This window comes from Dendrobates tinctorius, unplaced genomic scaffold (assembly GCF_039654945.1).
Source record: "Dendrobates tinctorius isolate UK_male_01 unplaced genomic scaffold, ASM3965494v1 ptg000091l, whole genome shotgun sequence".
Lineage (NCBI taxonomy): Eukaryota > Metazoa > Chordata > Amphibia > Anura > Dendrobatidae > Dendrobates > Dendrobates tinctorius.
In genome coordinates this window covers 5,149,787-5,172,561 of record NW_027361759.1, presented here as the reverse complement: position 1 = coordinate 5,172,561, position 22,775 = coordinate 5,149,787, and the positions used below count along the sequence as shown (strand labels likewise).

The following is a 22,775-nucleotide window of genomic DNA, read 5'->3' as shown; positions in this document are numbered from 1 at the left end:
AAAGAAACAACTGTCACAGAAAGCAGAACAGTCCAATGAGAACAATGTATCTTGGATGCTGCCAATTTTTGCTATGATTGTATTTAAACCCCTTGGGGCGGAAAAATGTCAACACAAAAACTTCAGTGGTAGTAAGGAAAAGTTTTTTGCAATGACAACATGTCACAAGCCTTTAAGGGGTTGTCTGGAACCAACATATTGGTGACCAATTTGTATGATCAGTAGGGTCCTTACTCTTGATACCCCCCAGTGATCAGCTTTTATCAGCTGGGACAGCAGCTGGATGTAAACAGTGTGCAAAGCAGGAACTGTGAGGCTCTGTACATTGCTAATGGCTGCTTTGGGGCACTGCACCTCATCTACTTGATCCTAGGTCATCCCGGAAAAATCGTTACAGTGGGATATATTTTCTTTAGTCCTTTCCAGACAGATTTTTTTTTTGTTTTCCCACTTTTATTTTTTTCCTCATTTTCTTCCAAGAAGTTCTTTTCAAAATAGCCATTTAAGGACTTTTTTGGGGGACAAGTTGTAGTTTTGAATGATAGCATTAATTTTGCCTTGAAATGTACAGAAACATTTTTTTAAAAATCCAAGTTGGGTGAATTGGTGAAAATAACACCATTCTATCAGATCAGTGTTTTTTGGTTACATTTTAGAGCTAAAAAATTGTTTCTTTAACTATTTTATTTTTTCTTTGATGGACCTTTTATGAAGGCTTGTTTTTTGCATGGCAAGCTGTTGTTTTTACTGATTCCAGCTAGAGGTACTTATGAATTTTTTAATAACTTTTATTAAACCTGTTTTTTATGAAGTGTGTTCACCAAAAAATGTGAATTGTTGCTTTTTTTTGAGTCCCTATATGTCACGAAGGAACTAGATATAGACAACTAAAGGGCAAATACCGTGATAATAGCAGGACTTCTCAGAATCGTACTACAATGAATATTTATCTCTTGGCTGCTTTAACTATTTTGTTCTCCAACTGTTTACTCTCTCACTAATACAGATGATTCTGCTTTATATCTCTTGATTTATTCACAAGCCTATAAATACAGGGTGGTCCAAAAGTAGGTGGACGGAAAATAACAACATTTATTTTAATTTATATATAAAATTATATTTACTAACACAAGCATAACATTGACAATTAAATTTTATTCTGAACAATAATGCAAAAGCCATTAAATTTTATCAACGCAGGTGCTCAAACTGTTTTCCATCACAATTTGCACAGCTTTGAAGTCTGCCTCTTACGTTTGACAAACATTTTTGCACAAGTCTCTTTGGATATTAATTTCTTGAAATGCATATCTTATGTAATTTTTCAAATCACTGACACTTTTTGGTTTTTGACTATAAACTTTGTCCTGGAGTACTCCCCAAAAGAAAAAATCCATTAGGGTCAAGTCTGGTGAATGTGCCGGCCAATCAAGTGGGCCTCTTCGGCCAATCCATTATTAGGAAATATTTCATCTAGATACTCGCGGACTACTCTTGAATAATGTGGAGGGGCCCCATCTTGTTGGAAATAAAGGTAATTTGAATTAGGCTGTTGCTGTAACTGGGGAACAACTTGATTCATTAGAATTTCAAGATACTTATCTCCTGTGACCGTCCCATCAAAAAAAAAGGTCCAAAAACACCAAAACTTGAAATACCACCCCAAACATTGACAACAGGCTCATTTAGTTGTTGCGCTAATGTTAAATGCATGTTCTCATTATACCAGTGTGGGGAGGAGGACTCCCAGACAGTGAAAGGACAGGGACCCAGGGAATCGCCATCAGGGTTCCTGAGGGAACGATACTGGGAAGACAGTGAAAGGAAAGACTTGACTGAAGTTGTCAGGGAAATGGGGCAGGACAAGCTTAAAAGGAGCAGGGGCGCACTGAAGTGGCAGTTGACAGAGAGCAGGACAACAGATAGGAAGCCGTGTGAGACAGAGAGGACCGAGGGAGCAGACGGTGTGTTGTGGAGAGACCAACAGGGGCCTGTGAAATGAAAGCTGCGGACTCACCGACTAGTGACACGTGAGAGACTGGCACTGGCGGCCGCTCCCCGCATACAGTCCCATACAGCGACTCCCGCTGCTTCCCACCCTGTTGTGACAAAGCGGCTAGCTCAGGCGACCGCAGCGACGACAGACCATTCCTTTACAGTGGTCAGGACACTGCCCCCCTGCCTTCTCCCACAGCTACGGCCCTGTCATCACCGGCCCCAGGGGGCGCCACCTCGCTACAGGCGGTAGAAGAGGCCCCCATCCGGTTTGCTCAGGGACCCTGAGCAGAGTTTGGTGAACGGTTATATTTTGAGACTTGTTATGAGCTCATTTTCTCCTTCACCTTTGATGTCCGATGAACTCCCTCTGCTGGTGAAAGGAGGTAGTGAAATTGATTTGGATGGGAAAAACCTGTCATCTGAACAGGTGGAGTGTGATTGGACATCCGGAATCTCTGAGTGGATATAAGGCCGCTGACGCCCTGCTGGGTTGCTGGTTATCCTCTCTGCTCTGAGCTCTGGCCTCCAGTTTAGTCCTGTCTACTAAAGCTAAGTTTTTGCTCTGCTATTGTTCCATGAGATTTTGTCTGTTTACTTAGTGTTTGTGTTCAGCCAGCCCTGGTTGGGACTGGCTGAACTCCATTTTTGTCTCTGATCAGTTGATCTCTTTGCTCTGTTTTCAGAATATACCTGAGTGCTGATATAGTGATTTTGAAGTCTAGTGACTTCAGGGCCTTTTCTATCAGACGTGTTGGACATTACTTTTGGCAAGGTTTTTGCGTGATTGCAGACAGTTGCTTTTCTTTCCTGTCCTATCTAGTTAGTGAGGGCCCCATCATTTGCTCAGCCTGTCTTTCTGTCTGTGTTTGTGTTTTCATCTGTTTTCACCGTCAATACATGTTGGGGGCTGTCTATTGCTTTGGGGTCTGCTCTGGGGCAGTTTAGATTTCCCCTTTCTTTCTTTAGTTTTATTTAGTTCTCCGGCTGTGAACGAGGTGTCTAGGACCACCATAGGAACACCCCACGGCTACTGTTAGTTGTTGTGAATAAGATCAGGGGTCTGCAATACGCTAGCTACCAACCTCTCCGGTTTTCTGGACTTAGCTTGTATTTTTGTTTTTTCCTCCTCTGGTGACTCATTCATAACAGAGACTGCTTCATAACCCCGCAGTGAGACGAGAGCCGCAAGGAGACGCCTGTTGTGCCCATCGGCACAGTTTCTTCAGGGCCTGTTGCGCCCCACCGTCACAGTTTCTTCAGGGCCTGTTGTGCCCCACCGTCATTTCTTCCAGGCCTGTTGCGCCCCACCGTCATCGTTTCTTTGGGGCCTGTTGCGCCCAGCTCCATCCCGGAATATCAAGGCGTCAAGGCAGCCGCATCAGTGACCTCTACGCGGCCACGCCTGTGATCCTGACAGACCCCTGGAAGGATAAGTTTATTATAAGAGATAAGGACCCCCCAGTTTGGTCATACGTGGCCTATAGCACCCAGGCCAACCGGGTTAGTCGCATTACCCATAAGAAAGTGTTATTAGGTTTGTTGAGTCCCTGCATGGACTGGTTGCTGTTAATACTTTTTTTGGTTGCTCAATATAGCCCCAGCAGCTACAGTTTATAAAAGTTATTTCCACAAACCACACTCAGTCTCGTGTCTCGTCACTGCATCCTGCGAACCTGCTAGAACCCTACACTAGTAAATACAATTATGTCTGTTAATATGGCCAGATAATTTGAAAGAAGCTTCATCACTCCACATAATGTTATCTAAAATTACTGGATTTTCTTCAATTTTGTTAAGCATAACCTCACTAAATTGCAGCCGCCTATCTGGAACATCCTCCAATAACCCATGAATTAGACGTGGACGATAAGCTTTCCACCCTATAGATTTCAGGATTCACATGATGGAAGCTCGTGAAATTCCCAATTCAAAAGAGGCTCTTCTGGTGGACTTTTTTGGACTCTGAACAACTGTTTCAGCAACAAGTTGTTTATTATTTTCTGTACAGGCTGTTTTGGGTCGACCAGTTTTTGGAGCAGTAAGGATTGAACCAGTGGCATCAAATTTATCACGAATGCGGTAAATGGTTTCTCTTTGGGGCTTGAGTACCAAATGTTTCAACCCAATTTGCTCTATTTCAGCATTTTGAGATTTCCAATACTCTTTTAAAATCCATTTTCATTGATCTGTATTTAAATTATTTTCCATTATGGGTTAGCTGAATTATCTGAAAAAAAAACAGATTTGGGGGAGATTTATCTGTGAAAACTGGGTCTGTGAAACTGACTCAGTTGCCCTTAGCAACCAATCAGATTCCACCTTTCATTTTCCAAAGAGTCTGTGAAGAATGAAAAGAGGAATCTGATTGGTTGCTAAGGGCAACTGAGTCAGTTTCACTTTACACCATGTTTGATAAATCTCCCCCTTCATAAACCTATTACACACACTGTCCACCTACTTTTGGACCACCCTGTAGTTTCATTTGTGCATAAATATGTAACACTAAACATTTTACTTTAAAACATATCTGAAAAATAGACCTATATAGTCTTGAAAGCATCCTATTTGTAATTCATTATCTTTTAAGCCAGCTAATAAAAGGTATCAACTATTGAAGATTCTGAGTTTTTTTTTTCTTTTCTATCTACTGCCTTAGATGATACATATTTTTGCACACACCCTTATTACCTACAGGATAGGTACCCCCTCTCTGGTAGCCTACCACTGATTTTGGATCAATTTTATCTCTAACTGGCATCTATTCCTTGGTGTCCTATCACTAATATTGTATGTTTTCTCTTATAATGGCAACAGATTAAAGATTCCACTTCTTGAACTGAAATATGCTATAACACCTCAATCCAGGAAACATAGACCATAGCGGCAGCTAAATACTTTAGTACTATGACCAATACATGAGTTTGCAGTGCCAGTACAGTAGAACAGCTTATGGAATAAAGGACTGTTAACCTAAGACACCAATGGGATGAAAGCTTAATGCAGACTAGAGTATGGAAAAATATAATAATCAAGAAGGTGATTCCACTGGTCAATTCTTAATAAAATGTTGAATAACTTTGTCAATACTTTCATTATGGTCACTAGGTAGTTTTTTGTCCAGTTATATTCATACAGATTGTTCCATCTTGATCAATCAGCCATGTGTCCTATTAGATCATACAGACAACACAAAGGCAATAATCAAAAACAGTAAAAAAAAGCTCAATATTTTGTACAGATTGTTAAAAAGTGGAATTATGCTTTTGTATACAACTCTTGTGGCCAACTCCACTTCAGTACATCAAGATCCAACACATCCAGATAACAGTAAATTTTTGAGATGCTTTAGGAAATGTCTGAAAAACTACTATAAAAATATCACATTTACAGAAACAATAGAAGGCAGGATAAGTAAAAAGGTTCTTTCCCTGAAGTCTTGTCAGGTGTCACTTTGTAGATATCTGCCTTGGATACAGTTTTTAATCTTTATTTGGAATAAAGTCAGAACAATTTTTACCAGGAGCTGGAATTTTTCTTCATGTTTTCTCAAATTGATTTCATTATTAACATTGGCTGGGTAAGTGACCCAATTTTTATAATAATTTCTATTATAGCAACAAACAGACTGGAAAACATGTGGAAGTGCTGCATGAGACAATGCTGGCATCACATATTGGAACAAGGATGTGATAGATTTTATATGTCATGGATTCTATTAACCTCTTAAGGACATCGCCTGTTTTGGCCTTCATATAGTTCTCACAACTTTCTTGTATTTATCGTATAGCCGTACAATTTGGGGTAACTTGTTGATTAACTTTCCTTCATTTTTTGATTGCGATAATAATTCAGCCATTTTTAAGTTTTTTTTTATTAGTGATGAGCAAGTGTTCTCGCCACTGCTCGATACTCCATCAACCTTTGGGGTGCTCGGGTATACTCGTTACTTGATAAAGTATTGCAGGTGCTTGAGCTCCATGCTTGAGTTCCCACCCCACATGTTTTGTGGCTGACAGAGAGACAATGAACATGCAAGGATTACCTATCATACACGGTAATGCCGTAGCTATGTTGGCTACTGGCCTTACTGAAATTTGCTGGCCGTATTGCGTTATCGGGTCTTTTATAAGACCCAGTGATACGGTGCTCGGCACAATCTACTCTGGGAGCTGTCCAGGGAGAGTTGATTTAGGAGGAAGAGCTTAGATTAGAGCAGGCATATATGCAGTATTTAATTTGCATTGTATTACTTGCATACCATTGCTGCACCAAGTCCTTTCAGGGCAATATACTGTCTTTTCTCTAGTAAAACAGTTGTTACCTGCATTCAGTGTAGGGATAACTGGTGCAGGAGGGATAGCTTTGGATTAGAGGCATATAGGCAAGGTTTATTGCCTTACAGTCCTTCTATAGCTATACTGCTGCTGCTGCTGCAACCTAAAAAGAAAAGTCTTTATTGTCAAGCACCCCTTCCAAGCCAAAAAAGAGTACTGTATACTGTTCATGGTTTCTTCTTTTTCTTGTTCTTCTCCTCTACCATATCAACAGGATCATCATGCGGCCCTTGCTCATAATTTTTAGAAGGTCATCATGTGGCCCTCACTCATACTTTTTAGAGGGTCATAAGGTGGCCCTCACTAATAATTTTTAAAGAGTCATCATGTGGCCCTCAACCATAATTTTTAAAGGGTAAACAGGCAGCTCTCGCTCACAATTTTTAGATGTTCATCAGGTGGCCCTCGCTCATAATTTTTAGAAGGTAAACATAAGGCCCTCGCTTATAATTTTTACAAGGTTAACAGGCAGCCCTCACTCATAATGTTTAGAGGGTTATCAGGCGATTCTCATAATTTTTAGAGGGTAAAAAGGCAGTCCTTGCTTGTAATTTTTAGAGGGTCATCAGGCGGCCCTCACTCATAATTTGTAGAGGGTAAACAGGCGGCACTCATTCATAATTTTTAGAGGGTCATCATGCAACCCTAACTTAATTTCTCCATGGTGTGTAGGATTCTCTCCTTCATAGCTTTTACAGGATGTGTATAAGGCCTACCTCTACAATTCTCTTACATATAAATATGTATACCACTCAGGGGTAAATGTTTATCAGCCCTTGCATTTAGTGCTTAGGCTTTACCAGTATATGAGCCCCACACCTTAAAACTGGGAAAAAATGTTTTCTGAGACCCTCCGCTATGTGTCTTGCAGGGTGTATCGCAGTCTCTCCTTCTAATTTTTGGCAGCCCATGAACTTAGTACACAGGCTTTATAAGTCTAGGAGTCTCACTACCTAACAATTTTAACATAATGTGTATAAGGCCCTCCTTTATGTTTAATACAGGGTGTATCAGAGTCCATCTTCCTTCTAATTTTTGGCAGTTCTTTTATTGTCCACATAGACTTTGTGAGTTTCAGAGCTCCTCCTTCATAAACAGGATGTGTCAGACCAGGTCATACACCACATGCCCAGATAAGGTAGTAAAGATGTTAAAATTACATTTACCATTGATTTTCGGTGGGTGTAGTTTTACTTGCTCCTCTACTATGTTATCTATTGTAGTCATAGGCAACGAGGAAATATAGTGAGAGATGGTCCGGCTACTAACCCCTTTCTGACATTGAACGTAATATTCAATCCCTGTGACCTGGGCCTATTTGACCAGAGATGGAATATTATGCCATCACAATCGCTTGTGCACACAGGGGTGGGCGATCGCCGCCAGGTGTCAGCTGATTCTGACAGCCCACACCTGGCACTAAGTGACAGGAGTGGTCACAGACCGCTCTCGGCACTTTAACCCCCAAAATGCTGCGATCAAACACGATTGCAGCATTCCAGAAGCCAGCAGAGGGCTGACAGTCCCTCTGCCTTTGGACTGGAGACTCCGCAGCATGACGCGGGGTGCCAATTGTTTGCCATGGTGACCCAATCTCGTCATGATGACATCCGGGTCACCAGAGCTAGTAAACTTGCTGATCATGCCCAGTGCATGATGAGCAAATTTGTCTGTCAGAGCAGAGCTGACAGTTTCTGCAGCATGGGGATGCTGATTCATCTCCATGCTGCAGAATCGATAAGCATGTAAAAAATTATTGTCCCATATTGGGACAAAGTAAAAAAGTTAGAACAAAATTTTTAAATAATTGTAAGAATATTTTTAAAAAAAATCAAAAATAATAATGAAAAAATCTCTCTAAATAATTTTTTGAATCAATAAAAATAATAAAAAGTACACATATTTGGTATCACTGTGTACGCAACAACCCATCCTATAAAACTGTCCCATCAGTTAATCCCTTTAGTGAACACCATAAAAATTAAATAAAAAACAAGGCAAAAAACAATGCTTTATCATCATACTGCCAAACAAAAAGTGCAATAAATCGCGATCAAAAAGACAGATATAAATAAACATGGTACCACTGAAAACGTCATTTTGTCCCGCAAAAAACAAGCCGCAATACCGCTCCATCAGTGGAAAAATAAAAACGTTATAGGCTTGCACAATAAAGCGATGCAAAAATAATTATTTTCTCTATAAAATATTTTTGATTGTATAAAAGCGCCAAAACATAAAAAATATAAATGAGGTATCGATGTAATTGTACTGTACTGACCCAAAAAAGAAAACTGCCTTATCAATTTTACCACATACAGAATGGCATAAACCTCCCCCATAAAAAATTCCTGAATTGCTGTTTTTGTTCATTCTGCCTCACACAAATCAGAATTGAAAGCGATCAAAAAAAGTCATGTGCCTGAAAATGGTACCAATAAAAACATCAACTCGTCCTGCAAAAAATAAGATCTCCAATGACTCTGTGGGCCAAAATATGGAAAAATTATAGCTCTCAAAATGTGGTGATGCGGTGATGCAAAAACTATTTTTTGCAATAGATGCGTCTTGCAGTGTGTGACTGCAACCAAACATGAAAACCCAATAGAAATCTGGTATCGCTCTAATCCCAACCCGAACAATAAAGTCGCCTAATCACTTATACTGCACGAAGAACGGGGTAATAAATAAAACCAATTCTTCACATGCTGTTGATTTTTTCATTCTGCTTCCCAAAGATCGCAGTAAGGCTCAGCGCACATTTATCCTGCACTCTGCGTTGAGCTCTTACATCAGGGTTTCTGTGTAAATCTCTGAAATGGAACCTTTGGTGGAAGATTTCCTATAATGAGGCAGAGGGAGGCACTGTGGATGTTGTGTGACCTGTGCTCTCCATCTTTTTAGGATTGCATAAAAGTGCAGTCGGCCACAGTTTTGTGCACTTCTGAAAAGAAGAACACCATGGAACAGAGGCCAGACGAAGTCCAGAGTAACTCTGCTGTCTCATTATAGTGAATGGATCCCTCAGGGGTTTCATCTGAATCACGAAACTTGGAGATTTAGATGTAAACCCCAAAGTAAGTGGCTAGCGTATAGCGCTGGATAAATGTGATTTCAAACATTATGTAACATGTTGCCAATAAAAGCTTCACTTTAATCCACAAAAAAAGCAAGCCCTGGCTCAGGTCCGTCATCTGTTAATGTTACTGGTAGCACAAAGGCTTTGGAGAAAGCGAAATGGCTCCTCACGTGCCAAATAAAATTCAGCAAATTCTCGGCTCCCAAATCCAAATGCCCCCCTTCCTTCTAGCCCTACAGTGTAGGTAAAACACATAATGCATCCACATTTGGCATTTCTGAAGCAATGAGAGCCTGCTTAACATATGGATGCATGCCTCCAGAAGCATGGGCTGGGCATAATGTACTGGTGACTGCAACATACTGGTTACTACAGCATACTGGTCACTACAACGGCAGTTAGCAATTTTCATTCTGCAACATTCATTGCTGCTTGTTTCTGGAAAATACCCATGGAGTCAAAATCGTCATGTGGATAATTTCCCCAAGGGGTATAGTTTCCCAAATGGGGTCACTTGAAGGGGAATGCTGCTCTTCTAGCAATTAGGGGCTCTGTGTATGGAGTCTGCTCACTGTTCTAGGAAATAAATAAATAAAAAAATAAAAAATAACCAAAAAGACAAAAAAGCATAGCCATAAAAAGTGTAATTTTTATTAAAGCATGATAGCCAAACCATAAAAACACATAAAAAGAGATTCCGGTCCAAAACACCAATCATAGGTAAGTATACTCGTGTGAGAACAGATGTACCAGTGGGAGATAAAAAATTTAAATCTCTTATTAACATGTCATAATGACTAGTGTTGAGCATTCCGATACCGCAAGTATCGGGTATCGGCCGATACTTGCTGTATCGGAATTCCGATACCGACTTCCGATATTTTTTCAATATCGGAATTCGGCATCGGAATCGGAAGTTCAGTTGATTGACGGCCTGACGTCATCATGATGCGCGGTGTGTGCGGGAATTTCCCACACAGCAATGGCATAAAGTGAGACTAGGGACTTTTTTTTTTTTTAAGTGGCGGAGGAATACAGTGCGGAAGGATACCTACCTTCCGTCATTGGATTCCTGCAGCCCGTAGAGAACGGCAGCATCATCTGATGCTGCAGTTCTCTACCCAAGATCGTCGTGGGACACACTCGTGGACTGCTTCGGATCGTGGGTGAGTATTTTTGTGGTTTGTTATGTTAATATTTATCCCGGAAAAGACAATGGCTTCGGGGAACAATGTGACAAGTATTGGTAAGTATGTTACTCTATGTTATATGTACTGTATGTCTATGTATGTATTGTATGAATGTATTGTATGTATGTAGTATATATGTGGTATGTATGTAGCATGTAGTATGTATGTAGCATGCATGTAGTATGTATGTAGCATGCATGTAGTATATATGTAGTATGTATGTAGCATGCATGTAGCATGCATGTAGTATGTATGTAGTATATATGTAGTATGTATGTAGCATGTATGTAGTATGTATGTAGCATGCATGTAGCATGCAGTATGTATGTAGCATGCATGTAGTATATATGTAGTATGTATGTAGCATGTAGTATGTAGCATGCATGTAGTATATATGTAGTATGTAGCATGTAGTATGTATGTAGCATGCATGTAGTATATATGTGTTATGTATGTAGCATGTAGCATGCATGTAGCATGCATGTAGTATGTATGTAGTATATATGTGGTATGTATGTAGCATGCAGTATGTATGTAGCATGCATGTAGTATATATGTAGTATGTATGTTGCATGTAGTATTTATGTAGTATGAATGTAGCATGTATGTAGTATGTAGTATGAATGTAGCATGTATGTAGTATGCATGTTGTATGTATGTAGCATGTAATTTTTTTTTTATTTTTTTTTTTTACATTTAACACATTAGCCGGATGATGGGACTACTACTGTCCCATCATTGGCTAATGTGTCAATCACTGTCATGGTAGCAGGCATCGCCCGATGGGACTTGTAGTCCCATCGGACGATGCCTGCACAGACCCCCGGAGCCTGCACAGACCACCGGCAGGCCGGCACAGCCCCCCGGCAGGCCGGCACAGCCCCCCGGAGCCTGCACAGCCCCCCGGCAGGCCGGCACAGCCCCCCGGCAGCCGGCACAGCCCCCCGGCAGGCCGGCACAGCCCCCCGGCAGGCCGGCACAGACCACCGGAGCCTGCACAGACCCCCTGGCAGGCCGGCACAGCCCCCCGAAAGGCCCGTACAGACCCCAGAGAGGCTGTACAAGGGCAGGAAAGGGTTTTTCTTATTCCGATACCGGAAGTCCCATAGACTTGAATGGGACTTCCGGTATCGGAATCGGCGATACCGATACTTTTTTTAAAGATCGGCCGATACCATCCGATACGATACTTTGAAGTATCGGACGGTATCGCTCAACTCTAATAATGACTATTGAAAAACCTCCCACCATGGTTCACACTCTCCTCTCTGCACAAACAAGTATAAATGTAAAAAATGCTACAGTACATATATATGTGTACTGCTGTGACTGCACCTATTCAGTATGTGCACAGTATTGTACCTCCTGTGCAATCGCCATAACCCCTATATTTATACCAATGGATATACTGAGTAATCAGTGTGCAAAAGTATGCAAATAAACGGCACATATAGGGGGTGTGTGCTAGATCACCTTATATAGGTACATTAAATCTAGGTATACATGTGGCAGTGTGTAAGATATGAGCCCATAGTGCTCTAGAAAATGCCAGCAGCAGCTAGTAGGGACACTGCACACAAATATATACATCTATGCATACCAAATGGATTACAATAACGCTAAAATAGCAGGCTAAGGGAAGAAAAATACAAAATAAAGTGCAGAGTGCATGAGAGAAATATACAACCTTGTTGGTCACTATCCCCGGGGATAGTGACCAACAAGGTTGTATATTTCTTTTCCGTTTTTTTGGACCGGAATCTCCTATTATGTGTTTTTATGGTTTGTCTATCATGCTTTAATAAAAATTACACTTTTTATGGCTATGCTTTTTTGTCTTTTTGGATATTTGTTGTTCTGAAGTGCCATTATTGATAGGCTTGATATTTTGGATATATATGTTCTAGGAAAATCTGCGCTCCAGGAGGCAAATAGCGATCCATTGCTCTCGAGTCTCTCTGTACGGCTTAGTAGTACTGTACAGCCACTTATGTGGTATTGCCACATTCAGTAGAAATTGTGGGACAAATTTTGGTGTAATTCTGGATCATCCTCATTGATATGCTGCAGCAACTGGATTTTGTAAGGGTGCCATTTGTAAGTAGCTAATATCCACTGAAGGGATGTCTGACTGATGAAAGATCGGCACGCTGAATTTGCAGAATGGGCAAAACAAAAATTGGAACAGGACCCTCCGTTTACACAGAACATTATGTTCAGTGATGAAGCAAACTTTTTTGGGTGGGCCATTTATATGGATACACCTAAATCAAATGGGAATGGTGACAGTTTTCTTGCGTAGGGTGTCTTGCATTGAAATCTGCTGCAATGACCTGGGTACTGTGTTCACCAGACATCAACACAATTTCTATCCGCTCCTCACGTGTTAACCTCTGTGACATGTCAATGGCTGTAAACAAAGAGAAACTTGTAAATAACTCATGAAAGAATAAAGTTACATTAAAACCAAGCACACCATTGTTTTTCTTGTGAAATTCTCAATAAGTTTGATGTGTCAAATGACCCTTTTACCATTGGAAAAAATAAAGTTGGATCCAAAATGGCTGACTTAAAAATGGCCGCCATGGTCACCACCCATCTTGAAACGTTTTCCCCCTCCCATATACTAATGTGCCACAAAAAACAGGAAGTTGATATCACCAACCATTCCCATTTTATTTAGGTGTATCCATGGCCCACCCTGTATCTATCTATCTATCTATCTATATATAAATATAAAGGTCAGCTCACATAGCTGCTTCCCAGGTTAAAGTCTCTGTGTGGTTTATTGTATCATAACCTCCCAAAAAAGAAATGATGACAGAAAAACAGCTTTTCTGGCTCAAAAGAAAATAAACAGTTCATACACGGTCCTGCCCAGCACTTCTGGGTCAACACATATGACAGCTCTCACAAGTGCTTCAGTATGGAGACCTTCCTTGACTCCACACAACACAGATCGAAAAAAGAAAAACTGGCTGGACATTTATTTCCCAAGCCACACCCTTGAGGTGGCAATATGGTGAATAGGCATCCTGCCCATCTCTTTACCTACTCACCTAAAAACCCACCCATAACTTGGCCGCTTAACTCCTTCATAATGTGTATATTCTTGGGGGATTTTATGTGATATACCAACACAAAGTGAACAAGTATTTGGGAAGTGAAAAGAAAATTCTTTATGGTTTTCTAATTATTTTAAAAATGTTGATCTGAAGATTGTGACATGTATTGACATGTATTTGTATTTAGTCCCCTGTAGCCCTAAGTATAATCCTAAGCAACCAATCACCTTCAAAAGTCACATAATTAGTCAATTGAGTCCACCTGTGTGTAATTTATTCTCAGTATAACTACAGCTGTTCTTTGAACACCTCAGAGGTTGTTTGAAAAGAGGGATCAAACAGCATCATGAAAGCCAAGGAACATACCAGACAGATGAGGGATAAAGTTGTGGAGAAGAACGATTAGGTTCTAAAAAAATAGCCCAAGCTTTGCACATCTCACGGAGCACTGTTCAATTCAGCATCCAAAAATGGAAGAAGTAGAACAACGACCTTAAACATACTGCACAGCTACGATGGAATGGTCTAGATCAAAGCATATTTATGTGTGTTTGAATGGCCCATTCAAAGTCCAGACCTAAATCCAATAGAGAATATGTTTCAAGACTTGAAAATTGCTGCTTACAGATGCTCTCCAATCCATTTAATCTCACTGAGGTAGAGCTAGTTTACAAAGAAAAATAGGAAAAAATGTCAGTCTCTAGATGTGCCAAGATGTTAGAGACATACCCCAAAAGACTAGCAACAGTAACTGCAGCAAAAGCTCGTCCTACAAAGTATCGACTCAGGGGGGCTGAATACAAATGCACATCATAATTTTCACATTTATATTTGTTTAAATATTTAGCAAACCATGTATCATTTCCTTTACACTTCTCAAATACTTGTGACTTTGTGTTGGTATATCATATAAAATCCAAAGAAAATACATTTTAAGTTTGAGCGTGTAATGGGAAAAACTTCACGCAGTATTAACACTTTTTTAGGCATGGTATTTACATCTGGAATTGAACTATTGTATGTGTATATACAAGTAAATGCATATGAGTCAAAAGGATTTTTCTGTAATCTCAGAATCTCAAAGGAGCAATACTCTTGAACATTATTTATCCTCAGGTTAGGCTGTAGTATGCCACATTCCAAAATAAGCAACAACCTACTTGATGAGTTAATGACACAGACCAAAATGTCAACACCCTCGACTTTGGTGATTTCTATTAAAGATCCGGGTTTTGTACAGATGTATAATGCCTAAAGTACATAGTGTGAGTGTGATCACTTGTGCATTTGTGAGACAATGGAATACCAGATTCGTTCAGCTACAAAGCTAGTTGTTGTTTCAGAAAAGAATAGAAATGTGTAGGCTTTCAAAGCAGTGGAAATATGTTAATATTCATCCCCCATATTTGATGGAAGCTCTGTTACGTTATGACAACTTGGCTGTATTCTCACATTTTTGTAAAAGAAAACTGTGCTAAATATATCAATTAAAGAGACCCTGTCATCAGGGTTACGCATATTAAACTAAAGGCATTGCCATAATGGCAGTGGTATACTGATTTAATACATACTTTCAGTGAAGAATTCTGTAGCCTATTTTTTGTTTAAATCATCACTCAAAGTTTTGGTCTCCATAAATCAAGGACAGGTTTGTGGAGAGGGACAGTGTATGTGCTGATTGAGCTTTTGGCAATCTTCGAGAAAATGGCGCCGGTGGTGGCGCATGTGCAAGTTGAGATCTCGCTCCTTACCAATACTTGCATATGCTGTTACGGTGCATTTAATTGAAGCCTATTGAGAGATCAATCAGAGCAAGAGCTGTCAGCGGGTAGGATGGTGGTGGTGGGGAATTTAAATAAGGAAGAATGTAGACAGTAGATGGGCAATAGCAGAGTCAAAGACCTTACCCACAGACCTGCCCCGATGCACAAATGCCAAAACCTCTAATGATGATTTTATAAAATCCAGACTATGGATTTCTTAACTGAAAATATCTATTAAATCAGTATACCAGCACTAATAAGGCAATTGCTTTAGTTTAATATGTATAACCCTGATGACAGGTTCTCTTTAATAAGTCATTTTTTCATAGTGCAATAGGCATTTTCACCACACTTGTCCATATAAATACATTTCAGAATGAATTTCCTTCAAATGTTGTTGTACTTATACTTTAATAATATAGAATGCATAATATAGAATGCTTCTCATGTTAAAAAAACATGTCCAGATAAAAAATATATATTTTTTTATGTATAACAAACAACCAGATCACTGAATATGCGCTTCGAATGAATTTGGTCATGTGGCTCAATACAATAAATTCCCCACAGTGTTATAATTAGAATTTATAACCTAACTAGCTGTAGAGCCTGGTGCTGTCCGGGCATAGTAACTAACTGTGGTTAGTTATAACAAATTATAATTATCCTCCATCCCATAGTCCCGTGCCCATATACCCATCATACATATCCACGATCCCATAGGCCCGTGCCCATATACCCATCATACATATCCTCCATCCCATAGTCGAGTGCCCATATACCCATCACACATCCTCCATCCCATAGTCCCATGCCCATATACCCATCACACATATTCTCCATCCCATAGTCCCATGCCCATGTACCCATCATAAATATTCGCCATCCCATAGTCGAGTGCCAATATACCCATCACACATCCTTCATCTCATAGTCCCATGCCCATATACCCATCATACATATCCTCCATCCCATAGTCCCGTGCCCATATACCCATCATAGATATCCGCCATCCCATAGTCCCATGCCCATATACCTGTCATACATATCCTCCATCCCATAGTCCAGTGCCCATATACCCATCACACATCCTCCATCCCATAGTCAACCATTATGACATCATAATGAGCGGCGGGGCTAGCAACCTATGATGACATAAGCGTCACCATGGCAACCATTATGACATCATAATGAGGGGCGGGGCTTGATACACACACACACTTTTTCCCCATTATGTAGATAGGGGCAAAATTGTTTGGTGAATTGGAACGTGCGGGGTTAAAATTTCACCTGACAACATAGCTTAGGACACTCTCGGGGTCCAGACGTGTGACTGTGCCAAATTTTGTGGCTGTAGCTGCGATGGTGCGGATGCCTATCCCGGACATACACACACACACACACATACATACATACATACATACATACATATACATACATACATACACACCCACATTGAGCTTTATATATTAGATTGCAAAATAAGATAAACCCTATAACATAATGGCAGAGAGCTGCAACAACAATATTAGCAGCAATAAAGGTATAAATATTAGTACTATATATCATGAAACTCACAAATTCACATAGTTTTGCTGACTTATAGTTTTAAAGGGCATCTGTCAGCATGCTTACACACCACACACCAAACTATTTACTGTATATTGTGGTACAGTAAAGGGTGTTTTACTGGATGGGAGATACATTTCTCCCAGCAGATTAATGTTTGGCTGGGTTTTTCTCTAACGACAGGACCTGCAATGATGTCATGGTCACGTGATCAGCCCATGTGATGTCTACCTCACCTGTGGGAGGTATTTTGGGCTATGTAATGGAGGTTGGTATTTGGCACATGGTGAGTGTGTGTCTGAAAGTTACAGGAACTTGGCTGGACTTAGCCTGAACTTGTATACATGATACCCGTGCTGCCGAACTATAGCAGCAAGACTCAACAACCCTGGGAATGGCACCTGGCGGATGCCACAGGACCTGGCAGCCGTTTAGTTAAGCCCGTCCCATGCAAGAAATGAGTCTGGGACCAGTGGTTCTCCAAGCTGGAGTACATTTATGTTTTTCCCTTATTTTCTGTTAACCTGCTGTTTGCAAAGTGACATTAAACCACTGAAATTAGACTTTAAGCCTGTGTATTGCAGCGTTACTGCAGGCCTGCCATTACCTACCAGAGCGAATCCATACAATTCGTGGAGAATGCGGGCAAATGCAGTGAGGCCAGGCTGTTTTTTGCTTATTTTTGATCTGTACCCCAGCCTATGTCCTGGGTGAAACAAGTGGCACAGACCCAGGCGGGGAACTTTCCAGAAATGGAGACCATGGTCAAAACGCTCATAAAGGCCATGCGACAGCAGCAGCAGGCTATGCAGCAGCAGGCTACACAGCAGCAGCAGGCTATGCAACAGCAGGAGGCCATGCGGCAGCAGCAGCAGGAGGCCATGCGACAGCAGGCTAGGCAGCAGCAGGCTATGCAGCAGCAGCAGGAAACCAATCAGCTGTTGATACAACATATCACGACAGCACAGACAAAAGGAACTAACTGGGGAATCCATGATGTCTGGAAAGTGGTTCATACAGCGGTTCCCAAAATGGATAAGTCGGACGATGTGGAGGCATACCTGGAGATGCTCGAAGGAGTCGCTGAGAGAGAGGAGCTACCCCGGGACCAGTGGGCAGAAATAATTGCTCCGTTTCTGGCCCCAGGACCTTTGAAAGCATATCAGGACCTTCCCACGGAGCAAAGGGCAGACTACATGATCATCAAGGGTGAGATACTGGAACGTCTTGGGGTAAATGTGTTAGTTCGGGCCCAGCGGGTACACCAGTGAGAGTTTACCCCTTCCAAGCCGGCTCGGTCCCAGTATTATGACCTCTTGCACCTGGTACGTAAGTGGTTACAGCCTAAAGTGTTGTCCCCCACGGCCATGCTGGACCGCATAGTGACTGATAAGTTTTGGAGGGCTTTGCCCCACTCCCTCCAGACATGGGTCGGACAGGCATCCCCTACTAATGCCATGCAAATGATAGACCTCATAGAAAGGTATGGGTCTACCAAAGAGCTACAGGGTGGGACTCCCCGGAAGGTAACAGGAAGGTTCCCTATGTCTCCACCCCTAGTTCAGCGAGTGGAGTCCAGGAAGGCCGCTCAGGAGTTATCTGGGGAAGTAAGGAGACCCATAATCTGCTGGCGGTGCCAGGAACCAGGGCAGATGAGAGCTGATTGCCCCCACCTGGCTGAGCCCATGGACACCAACTTTGGGCACCGCCAGTCTCACCATGCCGAACCGATGTGTGCAATGGGCACCCCAAAATGTCCCAAATATGGAACATTTGTGTCAGGCTGAAGTGGAGGGCACCCCGGCTTTGGCCCTATTGGACTCAGGGAGTCTTGTAACCCTGGTACGAGCCAGCTGGATACAAACCAGCGAGTATACGGGTCAGAAAATTGGGGTGTTGTGTATACATGGGGACTTAAATGACTATCCCACTGCACTTGTGGTGATCAGCACGCCAGCGGGGAGGTGGTGCCACGAGGTGGGGGTTGTGACTAATTTGCATTATGAGGTGATAATTGGAAGAGACTTTCCTTTATTTTCTATGCTATGGCCATCTGTTGTCTCTCCCACAGAGCAACTGTCAGCACCAGAGGCAACCAGGTTACATTCTCCAGAAGTAGGGCATGAACCTGGTGGCCTGGGGGAAGAAGTGCTGGCGGTAGGGGTAACCTTCCCTTCGGTGGACGAGGGGAAGAGTTCTCCCATAGAAGTATTGGCTGGAGAGGTGGAAGACTTGCCGCTGGGACCCGAGTTGTCAGACTTGAATGTGTCAGGTGACAATTTTGGTACGGCGCAACTCGGAGACCCTACTTTGGCCCGGGCCAGAAAAAATGTACTGTTAGTCAATGGGGAACCCCAACAACCTGGGGCAGCTACAGTGCTGCCACGCTTTGAGCTACACCAAGATTTGTTGTACCGAGTGGAGAAAACACGTGGGGAACTGGTAGAACAGTTACCCATACCTCAGACATATCGTAGGCTGGTAATGGACTTAGCGCATGCACTTGGTGGGCATTTGGGCCAAAAGAAAACCCTAGACCGAATTCTGCAGTGGTTCTACTGGCTAGGGGTCCATGAAGAAGTTAACAGTACTGTAGTTCCTGTCCAGTGTGCCAGGTAACGAGTCCCCAGCCTCACTTTCGGAGTCCTTTGGTGCCTTTGCCAATTATAGAGGTACCCTTCGAGAGAGTGGCAATGGATTTGGTGGGGCCTCGCAATAAGTCAGCAAGGGGACACCAACACATCCTGGTAGTTCTAGATTATGCTACCCGATATCCTAAGGCCATTCCTCTGCGCCACACATCAGCTAAGCTTATAGCAAAGGAACTCATGGGTATGTTTTCACGGGTGGGAATTCCGCAAGAGATTTTAACAGACCAGGGAACCCCCTTTATGTAAAAAATTATGAAGCAACTCTGCCGTTACTAAATGTTTAGCAGTTGCGCACATCGGTCTATCATCCCCAAACAGACGGTCTGGTAGAAAGGTTCAATAAGACGCTGAAAAGCATGTTAAAAAAGGCAGTTTCCAAAGATGGGAAGGACTGGGATCTCTTATAGCCATATTTGTTGTTTGCCGTGCGGGAGGTGCCTCAGGCATCTACGGGGTTCTCACCCTTTTAACTATTGTATGGCAGACATCCACGGGGCTTACTCGATATAGCCAAAGAGGCCTGGGAGAACCAACCTACCCCCCACAAAAGTGTGATAGAACATGTTGCCAAAATGCAAGAAAGAATGGAGACAGTCCTACCCTTAGTCCGGGAACATATGGAGGCAGCACAACAGTCACAGAGTCGGGTCTATAACCAGGAGGCTTGGGTAAGAACCTTTAGCCCTGGGGATCGGGTGTTGGTACTTGTGCCTACCGTAGATAGCAAATTCCTTGCAAGGTGGCAGGGACCTACGAGATCATGGAAAAGATGGGGCCAGTAGACTACAAGGTACACCAGCCAGGACGGAGAAAGGCAGAAAAGGTTTACCATGTTAATTTGCTTAAACCATGGAAAGATAGAGAAAACCTTGGTGGGGATAGTCCGCTGCCTGCGTTTCAGATGGAGAAGGCTCCACTACCTCAGGGCAAGGCAGGGGAAGTCCAACCCACAGTCAAAATTGCAGAAACTTTGTTTCCTAGACAGGTTCAGGAGGTCCGGGAGTTCGTTAGCCGAAATACAGATGTTTTTTCGGAGCTCCCCGGACGCACCTCCCTAATCCAACATGACATTGTCACGGAGCCACAGGCCAAAGTCCGACTAAAGCCATATCAGGTGCCTGAGGCCTGGCAACAAGCCATCTCGGAAAAGGGGAAAACTATGCTACAGTTAGGGGTCATAGAAGAGTCCCAAAGTGAGTGGGCCAGCCCAATAGTCCTAATACCCAAGCCTGATGGGTCTCTAAGATTCTGCAATGATTTTAGAAAGCTACCCCATGCCCAGGGTTGACGAGTTGATAGAGCGATTTGGGCAGGCACGGTATTTTACAACTGTGGACCTCACAAAAGGTTATTGGCAGGTACCCCTAACAGAGGCGGCGAAGGAAAAAACGGCTTTTGTAACGCCTGAGGGGCTGTTCCAGTATAAGGTGTTACCCTTTGAATCGCATGGCGCACCAGCAACATTCCAGCGATTAATGGATATTGTTCTCCGTCCCCATGGCCGCTATGCCTCAGCCTATCTAGACGATATTATTGTGTACAGCACCGAATGGGAAAGTCAATTAGCAAAAGTACAGGCAGTGATAGACTCTCTGCGACAAACAGGGCTAACTGCAAACCCAAAGAAGTGTTCCATAGGGTTGGAGGAAGCTCGGTTCTTGGGTTACATCATTGGGAGAGGAGTTCTCAAGCCTCAAGTAAACAAAGTGGGGGCAATTCAGAACTGGCCCTGTCCTCTCACAACAAAACAGGTAAAAGCCTTTTTAGGTTTGGTGGGATATTACAGGCGGTTCCCAACTTTGCAACCCTGTCTGCGCCTTTAACAGACTGCTTAAAAGGAAGGAAATCTGTGATGGTCCACTGGAATGATCAGTTAGAGGGGGCCTTTACAAAGATAAAAGATGTACTGTGTGGTACACCAGTCTTGATCACTCCAAATTTCAAAAAAGAGTTTGTTGTGCAGGCTGATGCCTCTGAGATAGGGCTCGGTGCCGTGCTGTCTCAGGAGGTTAACGGGGAAGAGCATCCCTTTGGTTTCCTAAGCTGGAAGCTTACCCCAGCTGAAACCAGGTACAGTATTGTGGAGAGAGAGTGCCTGGCCATCAAGTGGGCACTGGAGTCATTGCGCTAATATTTGCTGGAGAGAACATTTCGGTTGGTGACAGATCATTCCCCTCTTACATGGATGAGTCAAGCTAAGGAGAGGAATGCCGGATTCACCAGGTGGTTCCTGTCCCTGCAAAATTAAAAATTTTCAGTAGAACATTGGGCAGGCAGACTACAGGGGAATGTAGATGCCCTGTCCAGAGTTCACCATAAGTCATGTGTACACCCATCTAGGGTTGAACATAGGAGGGAGGTATGTGGTACAGTAAAGGGTGTTTTACTGGATGGGAGATACATTTCTCCCAGCAGATTAATGTTTAGCTAGGTTTTTCCCTAAAGACAGGATCTGCGATGATGTCATGGTCACGTGATCAGCCCATGTGAAGTCTACCTCACCGGTGGGAGGGGTTATGGGCTATGTAATGGAAGTTGGTATTTGGCACATGGTGAGTGTATGTCTGGAAGTTACAGGAACTTGGCTGGACTTAGCCTGAACTTATATGCAGGATCCCCGTGCTGGAGGACTATAGCAGCAAGACTCTCAACAACCCTGGGAATGGCACCTGGCGGATGCCGCAGGACCTGGCAGCCGCTTAGTTAAACCTGTCCCATGCAAGGGGTGAGTCTGGGACCAGTGGTTCTCCAAGCTGGAGTACATTTATGTTTTTCCCTTATTTTCTGTTAACCTGCTGTTTGCAAAGTGACATAAAACCACTGAAATTAGACTTTAAGCCTGTGTTTTGCCTCGTTACTGCAGCCCTGCCATTACCTACCAGAGAGAATCCCTACAATATGCACATGCAGCCTTTTAAAGACAAGTCCAGTAATACCCTTATATGGTCAGTCTGTTCTTCTGTTTCCGAGAAATCAAAATTTGAATTAATATGCAAATGAGGATGTAAATATGAAGCATCGGTCACTCCAGTTCTATTCCCTACCCAGGGATGCCTACTCCTGCCTGACTGTGGGATCCTCTGCATGAAGTCACACAACACAAAGGCTGTCAGTCAAGCAGGAGAA

At 42.6% G+C, this 22,775-nt stretch overlaps 1 protein-coding gene across 14 annotated transcripts in view; it reads right to left on the bottom strand.

Moving 5' to 3' along the window:
- Positions 1 to 22,775, bottom strand: part of ABI3BP (ABI family member 3 binding protein) — a 733,533-nt gene that overhangs the window by 296,739 nt on the left and 414,019 nt on the right. The gene's annotated exons all lie outside the window — the stretch shown is intronic.